At 39.6% G+C, this 22,633-nt stretch overlaps 1 protein-coding gene across 5 annotated transcripts in view; it reads right to left on the bottom strand.

The window, feature by feature from the left end:
- The window catches only part of GRXCR1 (glutaredoxin and cysteine rich domain containing 1), a 329,808-nt gene that overhangs the window by 204,240 nt on the left and 102,935 nt on the right, over positions 1–22,633 (bottom strand). The gene's annotated exons all lie outside the window — the stretch shown is intronic.

The following is a 22,633-nucleotide window of genomic DNA, read 5'->3' on the forward strand; positions in this document are numbered from 1 at the left end:
CTCTGGAGTAAGTGTTTTAACATGAGTTCTAGAGTGAGTTCTCTTACATTCGAAGTTCTACCACTTGAACATATTACTTAACCTGTCTAATCCTGTTTTCTTATGTCTCAAGTGGGAATACTAACAGGACTTACTTCGCATGTTTGCTGGAAGAATTCATAAAATAATCCATGTGAGAAGTCTGGCACACAATAAGCCCTCGATAAATGTCAGCCATCATCCTTCACCATCATCATCATCAATAATATTCTCATTCTCTCCATTCCAATGAAGAAACTAACTTTCTCCCTGGTAAAGGCCAGTAGTGGCCTGCATACCAGAGGACTTTGGTGAATCTGTCAGTATCGATAACTTTCTCCCCTTTACCTTCCACCTCTCTCCTTCTTTAATGGATTTTCCAGCAGCATTTAATCATGTTTACTATTGTGCCTTCTTTTACAAAGGCCCACCTGATTTCACATCTTCTAGTTAACTGCTTTTCCCTCCGTGCTTGAAAACAATCGTGAAAGTTATCTGCACATGTGGTCCAACTTCCAACTTCCATTCTCATTGCAACCCACTCGATTATGGCTTTAGCCCCTACAAGTACCTTCTGTTTTTTTGTTTGTTTGGTTTTTTTTGCGGTACGCGGCCCTCTCACTGTTGTGGCCTCTCCCGTTGCGGAGCACAGGCTCCGGACGCGCAGGTTCAGCGGCCATGGCTCATGGGCCCAGCTGCTCTGCGGCAGGCGGGATCCTCCCGGACCGGGGCACGAACCCGCGTCCCCTGCATCGGCAGGCGGACTCCCAACCACTGCGCCACCAGGGAAGCCCTGTACCTTCAGTTTTGACAACACCAATGGACACTTTTCAAACCTGATATAACTAGAACTATTAACCTCGTATAACTAGAACTATTCAATATAGTTTACCACCCACTTCTCGAAACATGCTGAGGTTTTTTCCCCTTCTGTAACATGGTCCCCTATTCTTTGTAAGTATTAGATTTCCTCTCTGTTCAGAACCCAGCCTCTTTGGTTCTCATTTGCATTCTCCCCATCAGTGATCACATCCAACCCCATTCATTGGTATTCATATCTCCAGCCAAAATCTCTCCCCTTGACTTCCCTTGAAGTCTTCCAAGCACCTAGATTTACCATATGCCTAAAATGAACTCCTGACATTCATATACACACCCAAATATTCTCCTCCTCAAGTCATTGCAGTTCCATAAGCTACACATCCATCTACTTGCTCGTTCAAAAGAATGTCATTCGTGAACTTCTCATCCCTTATCTAATCCATTATCCTTTCCTATGAATTGTCCCTCTAAAATACTGGTTCTCAATCAGGGAGATTTTGCCCTCCAAGGGATATTTGGCAAAGGGATACCTGCTTTGTCTATAGACATTTTTGGTTTTCACAATGGGGGTGGAGGGAGGGTGGGGATCAGCGAGTGCTACTGGCAGGTGAATAGGCCAGGGATACTGCTAAATATCCTACAGTGAACAAGAAGCTCCAACAAAGAATCACGTAGCTCAAAACGTCAATACGGTTAAGGTTTAAAACTCTGCCCTTAATTATGTCATGAGTGTGTCCAATTCTCTCAGTCTCTATTGCCAGTACCTTGGTCCAATGCATGACCCTCTCTGGCTTTCTTCCTTCCGTGATCTCCTAAGTAGTTTCTCACCTCCTTCACTCTGGCCCCCTACCCCCTCAATCTTTTCTCGGAAAAGATTACTTTTCAGACTAATCTTTATAAAATATAAATCTGAACCTGTCAGAACCCTACCACCACCATAACACCCTTTAATGGTTTCTCCGCTGCACCTAGAATAACAGCCCAACTTCTAATCAAGTCCTGGGTCCTTGCTCACCTTTCCAACTTCACCAAGCACATCACTCTCCCATCACTCAATCTGCCTAAAGCAAACCATGCTTCTTTCTCTTCCTTAACACACCAGGCCCTCTGCTTCTTCAGGACCTTTGCCTACAGTTTTCTTCCTCTCACTCTTTGCCTGTCCAAGCCCTACTCAATGTTCTCATGCTCATATAAACATCACTTCACATTAAGCCTCTCCTCTAAAGCTCCATGATTCTCTGATGGCATGCCTTCTTTCCATTCATGATGCTTGGAACAACTTACATTTTTTTGCATAACTTTTTATCTTATATTGGAGTATAGCCAATTAACAATATTATGATAGTTTCAGGTGTACAGCAATGTGACTCAGCCATACATATACATGTATCCATTCTCCCCCAAACTCCCCTCCTATCCAGACTGCTATAATTATATTTTTGTGTGTTTATTGTTTAGTGTCTGTCTCCCTGTATAGACTATAAGTTCTTTAAGGTCAAGGAACAAAAGAATGAGAGGAACTGTAAAAACTCTGGGATCCTGGGATATGTGATTTGAGCAGTTTAGACACAAGGATAGAGGGATTAAAGCAATCTTCGTTTTCTTCCTTCACACTTCTGTTTAGGTCTCATGCTATTTTCAGTGAGTTCGTAAGCTTTATCATGGGAGAAAAGCACACCTCCCAGTGACCTCCGACAGTGGAGGTTCATATGGAATGTATCTAACCTCACCCACATCTTTCCATCTCTAACTGAAGTATCCTCAACTCCTCTCTCCTACCACAGTGATGGGCATCTTTAAAGCAGTAGCGTGATGGCTTATACAAACACTCAAAAACTATTTCTCCCCCTCCTCATTCTCAGCTTGTCCCATATTTCATTGAGAACGAAGAAACGACCACAATGAAATTCCATTCGTTTTCCAACAAATCTACCTGCCTCTCTACCTACCCTGCCTTCTCTATTGTTACAGTGAACAAACCCTTCCTGCCAATGCCAAGGCCAGCTCTTCTGAATCCCATTCCTGACTGCCTTCTCAAAGACCCTGGTAACCATGACCTCTTTCTGCTGGATCATTCTCAAACATGCTCTGCTATTCCCTTCCTTTAAAAGGAAAACACACACGCGCGCGCGCAAGCACGCACAAGAAACCCTCACTTAAATGTATGTTCCATTTGCAGCAAACTCACGAGATTTCTCTACAGTTGCTAACACCTCTTTCTCACCTTTCATTCTCTCCTCCACTTACTATTATCAAAATCAATGACATCCTCCATCTTACCAAACCTAATGGACTTCTGGGTCATCACTTGTATGAATTCTCAGGAGTATTTGGCATAGTTGCCTATTCTCTCATTCTTAAAGCACTTTCCTCTCTTAGGGTCTGGATCATAACATTCTTCTTGTTCTCTTTTACCTCACTGGATGCTCCTTTTCAGTTTATTCTGCAAGATTCTCTTTTTCTGCTCAACTTTTAAATATTGGAGTTCCCAAGGGAGGGTTTGGTATCCAGGCTGTCCTCTCCAGCCTATCTGCAGTCTCTCCATAGGTTATATCATTTATTCAGATGGCTTTAAATACCACATATATGCTCTCAACTCAGTGGAGTCCAGACTTGTATATCCAACTGCTTTCTTGACAACACCATCAGAATGTTTAATTTGTATCTCAGAACAAAACTCTTTTACAGATGTAGAAAATAAACTTACAGTTACGGGGGGGGGATAAACTGGAATATTGGGACTGACATATACACACTACTATATATAAAATAGATAACTAATAAGGACCTACTGTATAGCACAGGGAACTCTACTCAATACTCTGTAATGACTTATATGGGGAAAAAAATCTGAAAAAGAGTGGATATATGTATATGTATAACTGCTTCACTTTGCTGTACACCCGAAATTAACACATTGTAAATCAACTATACCCCAATAAAAAATTTTTTAAAAAACCCAAAACTCTGGCTCTCTCCACCCCAAATGTGTTCTTCCTCCAATCTTCCCACCTCAGTAAATTGTTCTACCATTCACCTAACCGCTCATTCCAAAACCTAGAAGCTATCTTTTATTCCTTTCTTTCACTCATGTCCCATATCCAATCCAACAGCAGCCCTGTCAAACTACCCCTTCAAAATCTACCCCAAATGTGTCCATTTTTTACCATCTTCATTGCTGCCACCTTAGTCCAAGCCAATATTATCTCCCATCTGGACCATAAAATAATTTCCTCTCCACAATCCATTCTGTACCATTCTGTAAACAGCAGAGTTCTGTTTGTTTTTTTACTTGAATTTGATCCTGCCATTTTCCTGATTAAAATAAGTGAGTGTTGGTGTAATGGTGAGCAGTGGTCACATTCTGAATACATTTTAAAGGCATAGATGGCAGGACTGCTATTGGATGGGAAGTGCTTCCCATTACCCTTAGAATAATATCCAAGCTCTTGGTCAGGGTTCAAAATCCCTGAATGAACTGGCTTCTATCCACCTCTTCAATCTTATTCCATACTGCTCTCTCCCTCCATCACCCAGTTCAATCCACACTGACCCTAGTTCTCTTCATGAAAATGCAAGCCTCTGAGCCTCTGTATTTGCTCTTCTTTCCGCCTGGGAAGCTCTGTCTCCAAATCTTTGCATACCACTCTGGCGTTGGCTCAGATGTCATTTTGCACAAGCCTTTCCTTTACCACCCAAGCAGAAGTAGGTCCCCAGTCAGTGACATCTCACACTGTTAGTATGTTTATAGAACTTATTTTTGCTTCATACTTTGTTAATTTTTGTCTCCTTGTTAATAATGGGGGAAGAACTTGACTTAACTTGTTCCCTGCAGTATCTTCCTTGAGTGTAGAAAAGTGCCTGACACCTAGAAGATGCTCAATAAACATGTGTTGTGCTATTAAGTTAGTAAGTTTAAGAGAATATTTTAACATCTTCTTTGCTGAGGATCCAGGTTAGCTGTTCTTCTTGTCATCTGCTGAGGGTATTCACTGGTGCGAATAAGTCATTTAATGATTGAATTTCACATTTAACAATTGCAGGCAGAAGTGATGTCCATTTGCAGCTGGGACTTTGCTAAACTTAATCTCAACTGCCTCAGACGGACAGATTCCCCTGTGCAGCGATGAACAGAACCATAAAGCACCCAAAATAGGAAATGGAGTCCTTGATGTCAAAAGTAATGGTGATTATATGAGAGATAAAACTCTAATATCTATACTTGAGAGAGAATAGGCCGATGTGAAATGCAGCCGCATTGTACTACTTGCTTTACACTTCCATACATACCCCAACACAAGGTCTAAGATCCTCTGTGAAATAATGTATTGTTTTCATTTGATAACTGCTAGTGGCGACGATGACCAATATTTTACATATACCCATCAGGTCTAAACCAAATATAACAGAATGAAAGAAATTCAGAAGGATGTTTTAATTTAATTTAGTGACTGATTAGAGCCTACTTACATAACTAATATAATTAATGGTAGCTTCGTGGCTACATTTCAGCTGAGTGAAGAATTTAGTAAGCTCTTCTCTAGGATTGGCAATAAATTTAAAATGTCAGCTTTTCTTTTGCTGAAATGCGTTGAGGGAGCCATGAATAATCCAAAGTACTTTGTGTTCTCTGTCAAGTGAAAGGACAAGCATGTACTGCTTCCTGTAGCACAATTTCTCAAATGCCAATGTGAAAAATATCCTTTTTTTAAAATTTCATTTGAAGTTAGTTAATAACAAGGCCCCCAGTCAAAGTCCAGCAGAGCAATCAACTGAGACTGTGTCCTTTGTCACAGCATTGAGAATGTGACAAAGATGAAAAGTTCTTCTCTGAGTCTCAATGCTTCCTGGGCATGTCAGGACTACTAAGTCAAATCAGCACATTACCAAAGTGAAAGTACAATCATGGTGTCCTAGTCCAGAACAGATGGCAAAGAGCATGGGCTATTGGGTTCCTCTACACTGTCTGAGAGCAATATAGAAGTATGAGTTACAGGAACTAATGCACAAACAAAATGCATAGGCTCATGAAACCCTGGGGACAAAATGCTTTTTCTTACTGGGTGGGTGTGAGAGGTAGAAAACTGCAGCCTGGGGACAATGAGAGCCAAAACCACTCGTAAGAGAAGAAACCCTTCCAGGCCAGTTCTCGCATCTCTCCACATTAGTCTGGGATGATCAACGCCTGGCCTTCCACTATAGGAATCAGCAACGTGAGTTCCAGTCGCCCTGGTGAAAGCATTGCAAAATCTCTGCTGGGTGAAGAGTAGATGAAAATACGTGAGCTACCTGGACGAACTGGAAAATCTACTCCTCCAACCCCTCTTCCCTCAAACTCCTAGACTGCTAGCTTCCAACCTAAAAAGATACCATGTTTTTCCAAAGCTAGTTCTTCTCTTTGTTGTTTTTTAATAATTTTTATTTTATTTATTTTATTTTTTTAGATCTAATATTTTTATTGAAATATATCTGACATACAAGATTGTGTAAATTTAAGGTGTACAGCACAATAATTTGACACATTTATATATTGTAATTTAACTGCCATTGTAGCAATAATTAGCTACACTATAACATGACACTTCTATAACATAACATTATCATTTCCTTTTAGTGGCTGGAATACTTAAGATCTAGTCTCTTAGTAAGTTTGATGATTATAATATAACAGTGTTGGTTATATTCACTGTACTGGGCATTAGATCTCTAGATTTACTACTCACAGGTCTGTACCCTGTTTAAGGGTTGTTTATGTTGTTTAAACATCTGTCCTATCCCATTTATTACTGTCTCTAATAAATGAAATAGAGACTAAGAAAACAATAGGAAAGATCAATGAAATTAAAGCCTGGTTCTTTGAAAAGATAAAATTGATAAATCTTTAGCTAGACTCATCAAGAAAAAAGGGAAGGGCCCAAATCAATAAAATCAGAAATGAAAAAGGAGAAGTTACAACTGACACTACAGAAATACAAGGAACATAAGAGACTACTACGAGGGGGAAACCTTGAAGATGGCGGAAGAGTACGACGCGGAGATCACCTTCCTCCCCACGGATACACCAGAAATACATCTACACGTGGAACAACTCCTACAGAACACCTACTGAACGCTGGCAGAAGACCTCAGACCTCCCAAAAGGCAAGAAACTCCCCACATACCTGGGTAGGGCAAAAGAAAAAAAGAAAAAAACAGAGACAAAAGAATAGGGACGGCACCCGCACCAGTAGGAGGGAGCTGTGAAGGAGGAAAGGTTTCCACACACTAGGAAGCCCCTCCGCGGGCGGAGACTGCGGGAGGCGGAGGGGGGAGCTTCGGGGCCACGGAGGAGAGTACAGCAACGGGTGCGGAGGGCAAAGCAGGGAGATTCCAACACAGAGGATCGGTGCCGGCACTCACCAGCCCGAGAGGCTTGTCTGCTCACCCGCCGGGGCGGGCGGGGCTGCGAGCTGAGGCTCGGGTTTCCGTTTCGGACGGAGCGCAGGGAGAGGACTGGGGTTGGCGGCTTGAACATAGCCTGAAGGGGTTAGTGCACCACGGCTAGCTGGGAGGGAGTCCAGGGAAAAGTTTGCACCTGCCGAAGCGGCAAGAGACTTTTTCTTCCCTCTTTGTTTCCTGGTGCGCGAGGAGAGGGGTTTAAGAGCGCTGCTTAAAGGAACTCCAGAGACGGGCGCGAGCCGCGGCTAAAAGCGCGAACCCCAGAGACGGGCGCGAGCCGCGGCTATCAGCGCGGACCCCAGAGACGGGCGGGAGACGCTAAGGCTGCTGCTGCCGCCACCAAGGGGCCTGTGTGCGAGCACAGGTCACTCTCCACACCCCTCTTCCGCGGAGCCTGTGCAGCCCGCCACTGCCAGGTTCCCGGGATCCAGGGACAACTTCCCCGGGAGAACGCACGGCGGGCCTCAGGCTGGTGCAAAGTCACGCTGGCCTCTGCCGCCGCAGGCCCGCCCCGCACGCAGTGCCCCTCCCTCCCCCCCGGCCGGAGTGCGCCAGAGCCCCCAAATCAGCGGCTCCTTTAACCCCGTCCTGTCTGAGCAAAAAACAGACGCCCTCCAGCGACCTACACGCAGAGGCAGGGCCAAATCCAAAGCTGAGCCCCTGCGAGCTGTGAGAACAAAGAAGAGAAAAGGAAATCTCTCCCAGCAGCCTCAGAAGCAGCGGATTAAAGCTCAACAATCAACTTGATGTACCCTGCATCTGTGGAATACCTGAATAGACAACCAATCATCCCAAATTAAGGAGGTGGACTTTAGGAGCAAGATGTATGATTTTTTTCCCTTTTCCTCTTTTTGTGAATGTGTATGTGTATGCTTCTGTGTGAGATCTTGTCTGTATAGTCTTGCTTCCACCATTTGTCCTAGGGTTCTATCCGTCCATGGTTTTTTTTAAAAAATTTTTTCTTAATAATTAATTTTAATTTTAATAACTTTATTAGACTTTACCTTCGTTCTTTCTTTCTTTCCTTCCTTCCTTCCCTCCTTTAGACAACGAATCATCCCAAATTGAGGAGGTGGTTTCTAAGACCAAGATTTATGATTTTTCCCCCTTTACCTCTTTTTGTGAGGGTGTATGTGTATGCTTCTGTGTAAGATTTTGTCTGTATAGCTTTGCTTCCAACATTTGTCCTAAGGTTCTACCCGTCCCTTTTTTTTTTTTCTAAATAAGTATTTTTTAATTCAATAACTTTATTATACTTTATTTTATTTTTACTGTATCTTCTTTCTTTCTGTCTTTTTTCCTTCTTTCCCTCCTTCCTTCCTTCCTTCCTCCCTCCCTCCCTCCCTCCTTTCTTTCCTTCTTGCCTTCTTTGCTTCTTTGCTTCTTTCTTTCTTTCTTCCTTCCTTCCCTCCTTTCCTTCTTTCTTTCCTCATACTTCTACTAATTCTCTCTACTTTTTCTCCCTTTTATTCTGAGCCGTGTGGATGAAAGGCTCTTGGTGCTCCAGCCAGGAGTCAGGGCTCTACCTCTGAGGTAGGAGAGCCAACTTCAGGACACTAGTCAACAAGAGACCTCCCAGCTCCACATAACATCAAACGGCGAAAATCTCCCAGAGATCTCCATCTCAACACCAGCACCCAGCTTCACTCAACGACCAGCAAGCCATAGTGCTGGACAACCCATGCCAAACAACTAGCAAAACAGGAACACAACCCCATCCATTAGCAGAGAGGCTGCCTAAAATCATAATAAGGCCACAGACACCCCAAAACACACCACCAGACGTGAACCTGCCCACTAGAGAGACAAGATCCAGCCTCATCCACCAGAACACAGGCACTAGTCCCCTCCACCAGGAAGCCTACACAACCCACTGAACCAACCTTAGCCACTGGAGACAGACATCAAAAACAGCGGGAACTACGAACCTGCAGCCTGCAAAAAGGAGACCCCAAACACAGTAAGATAAGCAAAATGAGAAGACATAAAAACACACAGCAGATAAAGGAGCAAGATAAAAATGCACCAGACCTAACAAATGAAGAGGAAATAGGTGGTCTACCTGAAAAAGAATTCAGAATAATGATAGTAAGGATGATCCGAAATCTTGGAAATAGAATGGACAAAATGCAAGAAACAGTTAACAAGGACCTAGAAGAAATAAAGATGAAACAAGCAACGATGAACAACACAATAAATGAAATTAAAAGTACTCTAGATGGGATCAATAGCAGAATAACTGAGGCAGAAGAACGGATAAGTGACCTGGAAGATAAAATAGTAGAAATAACTACTGCAGAGCAGAATAAAGAAAAAAGAATGAAAAGAACTGAGGACAGTCTCAAGAGACCTCTGGGACAACATTAAATGCACCAACATTCGAATTATAGGGGTTCCAGAAGAAGAAGAGAAAAAGAAAGGGACTGAGAAAATATTTGAAGAGATTATAGTTGAAAACTTCCCTAATATGGGAAAGGAAATAGTTAATCAAGTCCAGGAAGCACAGAGAGTCCCATACAGGATAAATCCAAGAAGAAATATGCCAAGACACATATTAATCAAACTGTCAAAAATTAAATACAAAGAAAGCATATTAAAAGCAGCAAGGGAGAAACAACAAATAACACACAAGGGAATCCCCATAAGGTTAACAGCTGATCTCTCAGCAGAAACCCTACAAGCCAGAAGGGAGTGGCAGGACATACTGAAAGTGATGAAGGAGAAAAACCTGCAGCCAAGACTACTCTACCCAGCAAGGATCTCATTCAGATTTGATGGAGAAATTAAAACCTTTACAGACAAGCAAAAGCTGAGAGTTCAGCACCACCAAACCAGCTTTACAACAAATGCTAAAGGAACTTCTCTAGACAAGGAACACAAGAGAAGGAAAAGACCTATAATAACGAACCCAAAACAATTTAGAAAATGGGAATAGGAACATACATATCGATAATTACCTTAAATGTAAATGGACTAAATGCTCCCACCAAAAGACACAGATTGGCTGAATGGATACAAAAACAAGACCCTTATATATGCTGTCTACAAGAGACCCACTTCAGACCTAGAGACACATACAGACTGAAAGTAAGGGGATGGAAAAAGATATTCCATGCAAATGGAAACCAAAAGAAAGCTGGAGTAGCAATTCTCATATCAGACAAAATAGATTTTAAAATAAGGACTATTAAAAGAGACAAAGAAGGACACTACATAATGATCAAGGGATCGATCCAAGAAGAAGATATAACAATTGTAAATATTTATGCACCCAACATAGGAGCACCTCAATACATAAGGCAAATACTAACAGCCATAAAAGGGGAAATCGACAGTAACACATTCGTAGTAGGGGACTTTAACACCCCACTTTCACCCATGGACAGATCATCCAAAATGAAAATAAATAAGGAAACACAAGCCTTAAATGATACATTAAACAAGATGGACTTAATTGATATTTATAGGACACTCCATCCAAAAACAACAGAATACACATTTTTCTCAAGTGCTCATGGAACATTCTTCAGGATAGATCATATCTTGGGTCACAAATCAAGCCTTGGTAAATTTAAGAAAATTGAAATTGTATCAAGTATCTTTTCTGACCACAATGCCATGAGACTAGATATCAACTACAGGAAAAGATTTGTAAAAAATACAAACACATGGAGGCTAAACAATACACTACTTAATAATGAAGTGATCACTGAAGAAATCAAAGAAGAAATAAAAAAATACCTAGAAACAAATGACAGTGGAGACACAACGACTCAAAACCTATGGGATGCAGCAAAAGCAGTTCTAAGGGGGAAGTTTATAGCAATACAAGCCCACCTTAAGAAGCAGGAAACATCTCGAAAAAACAACCTGACCTTGCACCTCAAGCAATTAGAGAAAGAAGAACAAAAAAACCCCAAAGCTAGCAGAAGGAAAGAAATCATAAAAATCAGACCAGAAATAAATGAAAAAGAAATGAAGGAAACAATAGCAAAGATCAATAAAACTAAAAGCTGGTTCTTTGAGAAGATAAACAAAATAGATAAACCACTAGCCAGACTCATCAAGAAAAAAAGGGAGAAGACTCAAATCAATAGAATTAGAAATGAAAAAGGACAAATAACAACTGACACTGCAGATATAAAAAAGATCATGAGAGATTACTACAAGCAACTCTATGCCAATAAAATGGACAATCTGGAAGAAATGGACAAATTCTTAGAAATGCACAACCTGCCAAAACTGAATCAGGAAGAAATAGAAAATATGAACAGACCAATCACAAGCACTGAAATTGAAACTGTGATTAAAAATCTTCCAACAAACAAAAGCCCAGGACCAGATGGCTTCACAGGCGAATTCTATCAAACATTTAAAGAGCTAACACCTGTCCTTCTCAAACTCTTCCAAAATACAGCAGAGGGAGGAACACTCCCAAATTCCTTCTACGAGGCCACCATCACCTTGATACCAAAACCAGACAAGGATGTCACAAAGAAAGAAAACTACAGGCCAATATCACTGATGAACATAGATGCAAAAATCCTCAACAAAATACTAGCAAACAGAATCCAACAGCACATTAAAAGGATCATACACCATGATCAAGTGGGGTTTATCTCAGGAATGCAAGGATTCTTCAATATACGCAAATCTATCAATGTGATAAACCATATTAACAAATGAAGGAGAAAAACCATATGATCATCTCAATAGATGCAGAGAAAGCTTTTGACAAAATTCAACACCCAGTTATGATAAAAACCCTGCAGAAAGTAGGCATAGAGGGAACTTTCCTCAACATAATAAAGGCCATATATGACAAGCCCACAGCAAACATCATCCTCAATGGTGAAAAACTGAAACCACTTCCACTAAGATCAGGAACAAGACAAGGTTGCCCACTCTCACCACTCTTATTCAACATAGTTTTGGAAGTTTTAGCCACAGCAATCAGAGAAGAAAAGGAAATAAAAGGAATCCAAATGGGAAAGAAGAAGTAAAGCTGTCACTGTTTGCAGATGACATGATACTATACATAGAGAATCCTAAAGATGCTACCAGAAAACTACTAGAGCTAATCAATGAATTTGGTAAAGTAGCAGGATACAAAATTAATGCACAGAAATCTCTGGCATTCCTATATAATAATGATGAAAAATCTGAAAGTGAAATCAAGAAAACACTCCCATTTACCATTGCAACAAAAAGAATAAAATAACTAGGAATAAACCTACCTAAGGAGACAAAAGACCTGTATGCAGAAAATTATAAGACACTGATGAAAGAAATTAAAGATGATACAAACAGATGGAGAGATATACCATGTTCTTGGATTGGAAGAATCAACATTGTGAAAATGACTCTACTACCCAAAGCAATCGATAGATTCAATGCAATCCCTATCAAACTACCACTGGCATTTTTCACAGAACTAGAACAAAAAATTTCGCAATTTGTATGGAAACACAAAAGACTCCGAATAGCCAAAACAATCTTGAGAACGAAAAAAGGAGCTGGAGGAATCAGGCTCCCTGACTTCAGACTATACTACAAAGCTACAGTAATCAAGACAGTATGGTACTGGCACAAAAACAGAAATATAGATCAATGGAACAGGATAGAAAGCCCAGAGATAAACCCACGTACATATGGACACCTTATCTTTGATAAAGGTGGCAGGAATGTACAGTGGAGAAAGGACAGCCTCTTCAATAAGTGGTGCTGGGAAAACTGGACAGGTACATGTAAAAGTATGAGATTAGATCGCTCCCTAACACCATACACAAAAATAAGCTCAAAATGGATTAAAGGGCTTCCCTGGTGGCGCAGTGATTGGGAGTCCGCCTGCTGATGCAGGGGACACGGGTTCGTGCCCCGGTCCGGGAAGATCCCACATGCCGTGGAGCGGCTGGGCCCGTAAGCCACGGCCGCTGAGCCTGCGCTTCCGGAGCCTGTGCTCCACGACGGGAGAGGCCACAACAGTGAGAGGCCCGCGTACCACAAAAAAAAAAAAAAAAAAAAAAAAATGGATTAAAGACCTAAATGTAAGGCCAGAAACTATAAAACTCTTAGAGGAAAACATAGGCAGAACACTCTATGACATAAATCACAGCAAGATCCTTTCTGACCCACCTCCTAGAGAAATGGAAATAAAAACAAAAATAAACAAATGGGACCTAATGAAACTTCAAAGCTTTTGCACAGCAAAGGAAACCATAAACAAGACCAAAAGACAACCTCAGAATGGGAGAAAATATTTGCAAATGAAGCAACTGACAAAGGATTAATCTCCAAAATTTACAAGCAGCTCATGCAGCTCAATAACAAAAAAACAAACAACCCAATCCAAAAATGGGCAGAAGACCTAAATAGACATTTCTCCAAAGAAGATATACAGACTGCCAACAAACACATGAAAGAATGCTCAACATCATTAATCGTTAGAGAAATGCAAATCAAAACTACAATCAGATATCATCTCACACCAGTCAGAATGGCCATCATCAAAAAATCTAGAAACAATAAATGCTGGAGAGGGTGTGGAGAAAAGGGAACACTCTTGCACTGCTGGTAGTAATGTGAATTGGTTCAGCTACTATGGAAAACAGTATGGAGGTTCCTTAATAAACTACAAATAGAACTACCATATGACCCAGCAATCCCACTACTGGGCATATACCCTGAGAAAACCAAAATTCAAAAAGAGTCATGTACCAAATTGTTCATTGCAGCTCTATTTACAATAGCCCGGAGATGGAAACAAGCTAAGTGCCCATCATCGGATGAATGGATAAAGAAGATGTGGCACATATATACAATGGAATATTACTCAGCCATAAAAAGAAACGAAATTGAGCTATTTGTAATGAGGTGGATAGACCCAGAGTCTGTCATACAGAGTGAAGTAAGTCAGAAAGAAAAAGACAAATACCGTATGCTAACACATATATATGGAATTTAAGAAAAAAAATGTCATGAAGAACCTAGGGGTAAGACAGGAATAAAGACGCAGACCTACTGGGGAACGGACTTGAGGTTATGGGGAGGGGGAAGGGTGAGCTGTGACAGGGCGAGAGAGAGTCATGGACATATACACACTAACAAACGTAGTAAGGTAGATAGCTAGTGGGAAGCTGCCACATGGCACAGGGATATTGGCTCGGTGCTTTGTGACAGCCTGGAGGGGTGGGATAGGGAGGGTGGGAGGGAGGGAGACGCAAGAGGGAAGACATATGGGAACATATGTATATGTATAACTGATTCACTTTGTTATAAAGCAGAAACGAACACACCATTGTAAAGCAATTATACCCCAATGAAGATGTTAAAAAAAAAAAAGAGAGAGACTACTACGAGCAACTATATGCCAATAAAATGGACAACCTAGAAGAAATGGACAAATTCTTAGAAAGGTACAATTTCCCTAGACTGAACCAGGAAGAAATAGAAAGTATGAACATACCAATTACCAGGACTGAAATTGAATCAGTAATTTAAAAACACTCAACCAGCAAAAGGCCAGGATCAGATGACTTCACAGGTGAATTCTACCAAACATTTAGAGAAGGGTTAACACCTATCCCTCTGAAACTATTCCAAAAAATTGCAGAGGAAGGGACACTTCCAAACTCATTCTATGAGGCCACCATCACCCTGATACCAAAACCAGACAAAGATACTACAAAAAAAGAAAATTACAGACCAATATCACTCATGAATATAGATGCAAAAATCCTCAACAAAATGCTAACAAACTGACTCCAACAGTACATTAAAAGGATCATACACCATGATCAAGTAGGATTTATCCCAGGAATGCAAGGATTTTTCAATATACACAAATCAATCGGTGTAATATACCACATTAACAAACTGAAGAATAAAAACCATAATTATCATCTCAATAGATGCAGAAAAAGCTTTTGATAAAATTCAACATCCATTTATGGTAAAAACTCTTCAGAAAGTAGGCACAGAGGAAACACACATCAACATAATAAAGGCCATACATGACAAACCCACAGCTAACATCATATTCAAGAGTCATTATTGTCTTTTTGAATAAGAGGGGCGAAAAAACCCTCTGAAACCAGGAGGCTAAGTAAGTACTATTTAAATGTGCTTGCTTTGGACACCAAGGGGGGAAAAGGGGGGTGGGATGAATTGGGAGATCGGGATGAACATATATACACTACTATGTATAAAGCGATAATGAGAACCTACTGTATAGCACAAGGAACTCTACTCAATGCTCTGTAGTGACCTAAATGGGAAGAAAATCCAAAAAAGAGGGGATATATGTATACATATAGCTGATTCACTTTGCTGTACAGCAGAAACCAACACAACATTGTAAAGCAACTATAATCCTATAAAATTAATTAAAAGAAAAAGTCCAAAGGTGCCCAACTCATTTGGGGGTTAGTATCATTTTGCTATCAAAATCTCAGATAGTACAGAAGAAAAGAAAATTAGAAGCTCATTGAACTGATCGCAAAAAAAATTTACATTATAAGCATTTACATAGGTTTTATTATGTCAGGAACTTGCCTAAGCCCTGAACATATGTAATTCAAAGACAACTCTTTGACTATTATCTCCACGTTACTGATAAGGAATTTAGGCATAGAAGGGTCATATGGCTTCCCCAAGGTCATACCGCCAGCTAACTGAATCCAACAGATCATTTGAAAAAAAAAAAAACCCAAAATTGACATCATGCTCAAATGAGGTTAATCCCAGAAGCGCAAAATTAGTTACACTCCGTGAAACTCATCAATGCCATTTATCTTATTAGTAGAGTGGAAAAAAGTTATATCATTATTTAAATGAGGCAAAGAGATTTTAATAAAGTTCAGGAACTATTTATCTTTTTCAAAAATCTTAGCAAACTAAGACTAGAAGAGAACTCCCTCTCACTGGTAAACCTTATATACCAAAATCTTATAGCAAACACTACAGTTAGTGGAAAAACACAGATAGCATACCCTCCAAATTATAGAACCATACCCAATAAATGACAACTGACTGATACAGTACTAGAAGTCCTACCAATACTAAAAGTAAAGAAAAATAATTAAGAAAAAGAGAAAAATGATCACTATTTGCACTAGATGTTACCATCTCCTAATAAAACCACAGAATTATCACCAAATGAAGCAATTAGAAATAAGAAAGTTCAGAAGTTTACCTGAATATAACAACTTAAAAAATCAATAGCACTAACTTACCCCAGCAATAACCAACTAGAAAACATAACAATAGCAAAAAAAAGAAAAGGAAAAAAGCTATAAAATATCTAGTAATGAATTTAACCAAGGACACACAACATGAACACATAAGAACACATGCTATGGAGAAAACGTAAAATCCCTAATAAAGGGCATACTAGTTGATTTACAAAATTAAATAGACATTTTATTCTCTTAGATAAGATGACTTAACATTACAAAGATATTCACTATTCCTAACTATTCTATAAATTCAATGTAATACCAATCACATTTCCAGTTGGGTTTTTAAAGAATTAAATAAATTAATTTTATTATTTAATAGGAAGCCAAACTTTAAAAAGATGAAAAAAAGAAGGGCAAGCTGCCAGATATAAATACATACTTTTAACTCATAATAATAACAAAAAGATATTGTCATAAGAACAATCAAATGGACCAGAAAAACACAATAGAAAGCTCAGGGATAAACCATGTAGAGGGGACACTTTTATATAAGATAAGGATAGCATCACAAATTCATGGGGAAACAATGAATTATTTAGTAAAATGGTTTGCAAAAAGTGAATCCCAGCTTAACCCTACACACCAAAGGAAACTACGAAGGAGTAAATATCTAAAGGTGAAGAATATAACTAGAAAGCTGATAGAATAAAATGTGGAATAGCTACAGATTTGAGGCGAAGGAAGGATTGTTTAAACAGAACTTTGAAAGCACAAACAAAGAAAAAGGAGTAATTAAGTTGTTTACGTCAAAGTGAAGAATTTCTGGTCAATAAAAGATACTATGGATAAAGTTAATATATAGCTGACAGAATGGAAGAAGATATTTGCAAAGTGTAAAACCAACCAGGGATTAACGTTTAGAATATACAAGAAACACCTACAAATGTGTAGTGAAAGACAACAACCCAAATAGAAAAATGAGTCGGAAATATGAATATCCAATATAGAAGAAACTCAAGATGCTGACAAACAGATGACAAATCAAAACAACTGGCAATTACAGAAATACAAGTTAAGTGATTGTAGGCTGGCAAAAATTGGAAAGCTGAATAATGCTAACTATTGGCAGAGATATTGTTAAATATGAATCTTTGTCCACTGCTGGTGAAAATACAGACCAGTGCAAACTTCCTGGAGAGCAACTGGGCACTAGTCAAAATAAATGCATGTCCCATGACCCAGAAATATTGTACCTGGGTGTATGTCCAAAAGACATTCTCACAAAGTCCCTGAAGACACGGACAGAGTTGTTCATGACAACCCTAGAAATGATGCCAGAGTTTCCCACAGGCCGTATGACCAACAGAGAAGGCAGCTGGGCTTGAGCTATCTTGGCAGGACCCCACTCAAGAGCTCAGTTCACCTGTGATCAGAATCCCACCAATAAGAGGCTAAAAGATGGCTTCTTTTGTCCAGAGTCAAGGGGGAGTGCAAGGAGAAGGGCCAGACTGGAGTTTACAGTGCAGGGAAATGTGCAGTGTCATCCTCCAAAGCCTCCCCCCAAACCTATATGTGTGTCCCATGAGGAGTCAGTGTTTGGTCACCCACCATGGAAAGGACATTGATTTGTAAATTACTGTTAGTCAGAAAAGCAGCAAAAGAAGGACATCACTGCTGACCAATTAAGGTAACTACCTCCTCTCCCTCTTCCTCCTCCTCCTTTAATGAAATGGAGAAACTGAACTTTAAGGAGAGTTTGGAGAGGAGGTATCTCAGAGCTACATCATACCCACCATCCTTGAAGCAACCAGAGCCAAGATAAAGTCCCCCTTAGGGAGGGGAGAAAATGAGGCAGTTGAAAGAGAGTCTTTATAATGCTTTTCAGCTTTACAGTGTCCTTTCTCTACAGACCCTATGGTCTGAACATTGTTTCTCACCGCCCCCCAAAAATTAATATGTTGAAATCCGAACACCACAGGCAATGGTATTAAGAGGTGGGATCTTTGGGAGGTGATTAGGTCATGAGGGCAGAGCCCTCATAAATAGGTCACAAGGGCAGAGCCCTCATAAATAGGTTTAGTGCCTTTAGAAAAGAGTCCCCAGAGAGCTTGCTTGTCCCTTCCATCACGTGAGGTTACAAGAAGTCTGGCCTTCACCCAACCATGTGGGCACCCTGATCCCAGATTTCCAGCCTCCAGAATTACCAGGAAAAAATTTCTGTTGTTTATAAGTTACCACCTAATCTGTAGTGTTTTGTTATAGCAGCCCAAACAGACCAAGACAGACCCTAAAAGAAAAGGGAAGTCAGGGCCAAAATATAGCTGAAGCTGCCTCAACAAGATGCTAGAAATAGGAATTAGTTTAATTTTTCTTTATTTATATCCTACATAATTACAAAAATCATTTAAGCAGAACCGAAACTATTTAACGTTGTTCTGCTGCCCAACATTTCAAATGACATCCCCCATCCTGCAACCGGAGAATCGGCATCATTGTATAGAGGGTACACTCAGGCCAACAACCTGAGCTGGCCCATCCAATAACGTGTTCAATCACAGTGGCTCCCAAAAGATGAGAATGAAAGCGTTTTATCAGACCACAGCACACAAGTTTGCCTCCTATCGTGGCTGGACCTCGGCTCTCTAAAAGGACTAGGATGAAGAGGAGAATGACAAGCAAGACTGTAAGTTCCTCAAATGTCTTCCACTTGCAGGTCCTAGAGGACACAATTATTGATCTCAGAGCTTGAAATGGAAATCGATGGTTTTTAAATGCTAGAGAAAATAAGGGAGTTAAAATAAGGGAAAAAATCTTGTAAAAAGTATAAGCCATTAAATAATGGAAAATGTTCATTTTCATCATCTATACCTGTGTGCTCAAAGACAAAATGAGTTGCAACCAAAAAGAGTCAGTCTTATTTCTTCAGAATAGGCTTCATGTTTCACAAAAGCCATGAGTTACTGTTTTCAAGTCTCAAAAAATCCCTTTAACAACTAGACTGCAACAAAATTGAGCATGTGTTTTCGAACCCTAATTAGTTCTTGGTTATACATACCCAGCTATGGGTTGTCAAACTGCTTGATTTGCGACCTGATATCAAAATATCACTTCCTATTACCTTGATTGTGTGCCAGATGTTCCAGCTTTAGATGCCCTTGGGAGTTGGTTGTTATTACTGAATGCAAAAGAATATCCTAATATCTTTAAATATTAAGCTTTGCCCTGAAATAAGATAAGCATATGCAAGTATGATGATTTGGGGCTGAGAAATTAAACAAAGTAATAGAGAAGTAAAGGAAAGATGTCCCTGATACAGTCAATTGTTAATGAACCCATGGATGGCATAGTTGCTTCTCCTATGAACAAGTAAGATTTCACAACATAACAATAAATATCAGGTCAGTTCACTGCTTTTGCTTTCATTAGAATCCCCACATCATGGAGGAAAATTTTCTTGTTAATGCTAGCTAAAGTTCTCAAAAGCAGGACTGGGTATAAAATCTCTTCCACTTCTTAGTATTACTAATGAAGTTGGTTGTCATTTTATTTATTATACTCGTTCAGTTTTACATTAGAAAGAGAAAATGACATTTAAGAGATTAATTGAGTTCAGGGCAAAAGATATCTTATATCTGGTGTTTTTGAAGGTCTAAATAGAAATAAAAATGTCTGTCAAACCATGTTTCTGAATTTTTATAAGACTATAATTATACACATAGTTAATAACCCCATTAGGCAGGATGCGTCAGAAAACATTGAAGACTTAGATTATTATGATTAGCATAATAATTAGGTCGTTCATCAGGAAAAACTATGAATAATTCATTTTAATTAAGTAACTGATATAACAGCAAATCAACCATCAGTGCCAGAGCCTAGTAAGTCACCAGTAAAACTAACTTCTGGGTACAAGATAATAAATTAAAAACTTGTTCCATTACTAAAAAAAAAATCACCAAAAATTTTTCCTGGGCTTTGCATGTTTGCCAGTTAGTAGGTATTCCCCAGGTATGTGAAACACTTTGCTGCTGCAGAATTTGAAAACTAGAAAGAAGTATTAGATATTAAAGATATGAGAGGAAAATGTGCCTCTCTTCCAGATAATAAATGTTACCATTGTGTTGCTTTCCTTCTGGCTGTGCCAGGTGACTAACCTTTGGAATTAAGTGTAGAAATATATATTATACAGGGAAGAAACAGTCCACGGAGAAAACAGGTGGCTGAAACCAACTATTCCAGTCCATAAATGCTGGTATAAATTATTCTGAAAAAGAACAAAAGATTCTGTCTCCCCATCCAGTTTATAAAGCCTGTTAAGACCCTGGGATTCAGAACAATCTATTATTAAATATTCTGCTGCTTCTTCTGGTTTACCCAGAAGGAAAACAGCCCAAGAGTTACAATCATTTTTCGGATGAGAGATAAAGATCAATTTAAAGATTTTATTAAATGATCAACATTAAGATGCAGGGATACATAACACATGAAGGCCTATCTAACTTATGAAAGTTTTAATTTTAGGATGCAATACCCTTTAAATCAAAGTGTGTTTCAATTTTTTTTCTTATAATCTATAAGATTATAGATCGTCAAGTAGACTCCAGAATTTGGAAAGACCAAATAAAGCCTTATTTTAGTGTAAGAGTAACTAAAAGCCTTAGGGAATATGATGAAGTTCATTGGAACATGGGAACTTGGGGACTGTTTTCTGTGCTGAGCAGAGGACAGGTCAGATGAATAACCATTTTGCTCCAATACAAACTGCCTGACCCATCCCCTAATTAACCCTCTGGCCATAGCCCTGACCTCAGAAATGCCACTGCTGTAATACTGAATGGGGTTTAGAGTGGCAATGACCACTGACAAGTAATCCAGTAGTTTGCACATCAGCCAAGAAACACTGCAGTTGAACATCTGCATCCCACCGATCTTCAAGACCGTCAGGACACAAACCTGGGAGCCATCTTTGACTCCTTCCTCTAAACTTCCTGTCCAACTGGCCTGCCTGTACTATGTATTCGATCTACAAACATCTTTCCATGCTCTCCACAGTCATGGCTGTCATCGGCACTACTTTCATTCATGCACTAATCATCTCTTAGTTGTAATAAAATAGTCTCCTGTTGGCTTTTGTGCCCTCCTATGTGCCCCGCTCCAACACAAGTCTGATCACAGCAATCTATTACTTAAAGTACTTCAGTTATTCCTAATTTCTTTGCTTACATTTGGTGACTACTAACTTTTCCAGCACTTGCCTTACCAACCCTATAGTTGACTCAATTCTTGCAGAGCTTAGAACATGTCATGCTCTCATCTCTGAATCTATACGCATATATCCTGGGTTCAGTCAAATTGAATATTTCTTCCCTGTAGCTACTACTTCAAGGCTAGATAGCATTTGATTGTAATTCATACTTAAACAGAAGTCCCGAGATACTATGGTACCAGGGCTGGTCTTGTTTACCCCATCTCCTAATTTCCTGTTATCTACAGTGCTAGCTATTCACAACAATGAATTTTGTTCCTCTGAATAAAGGTAAGGGAGATTCACCCACCCAGATCAGCCCAGAACCCAAGCTAGTATAAGATGAGATGACTTAGCACTAAGAGCAAACCAGATAGGGATTTTCTGAAATCAGCAGCTAGGCCTCCCTAAAAATAAATGGACCATTGTCCTAAAGGAAATGCCCAATACTTTCTATTACTTCACTCAGGAACAAAATTAAGATCCCATAGTGACTTTCATTTCTTACATTTTTATAACTCCTTGGGGCAATTAAGGACAGATTTTTCCCTAGCCTATTACTCATAAATACCCGTAAAAGAGGAAGCTAGCATAATTTTCCCCAAGAAAAGGAATTTTTAACAAATGACCTCAAATACTGAATAACTCACTTTCTGCACTAGAGTGACTTAAGTGATCAATTTCCCAGAAGGAACCCACTGGCCTAGCTTGTGCAAAAGGAAGCATCAATATTAAGAACTCATGTTAATTTGTGTGTGTGTGATAAAAGTATTATATTATTAATCAGAAAGAGTTTTTATGCATTAAAGATAACTACAGTGTTTACAGATGAAATTATATATGCCTGGGGTTTGCTTTAAAATAATGCAATGGGGGAGGGGGTAAACATAAACAAAATAAGATTGGCCATGAGCTTGATTATTTTTAAGCT

This window comes from Monodon monoceros, unplaced genomic scaffold, assembly GCF_005190385.1.
Source record: "Monodon monoceros isolate NGI ecotype Baffin Bay Population unplaced genomic scaffold, NGI_Narwhal_1 Super_Scaffold_20, whole genome shotgun sequence".
In the NCBI taxonomy this organism is placed as follows: domain Eukaryota; kingdom Metazoa; phylum Chordata; class Mammalia; order Artiodactyla; family Monodontidae; genus Monodon; species Monodon monoceros.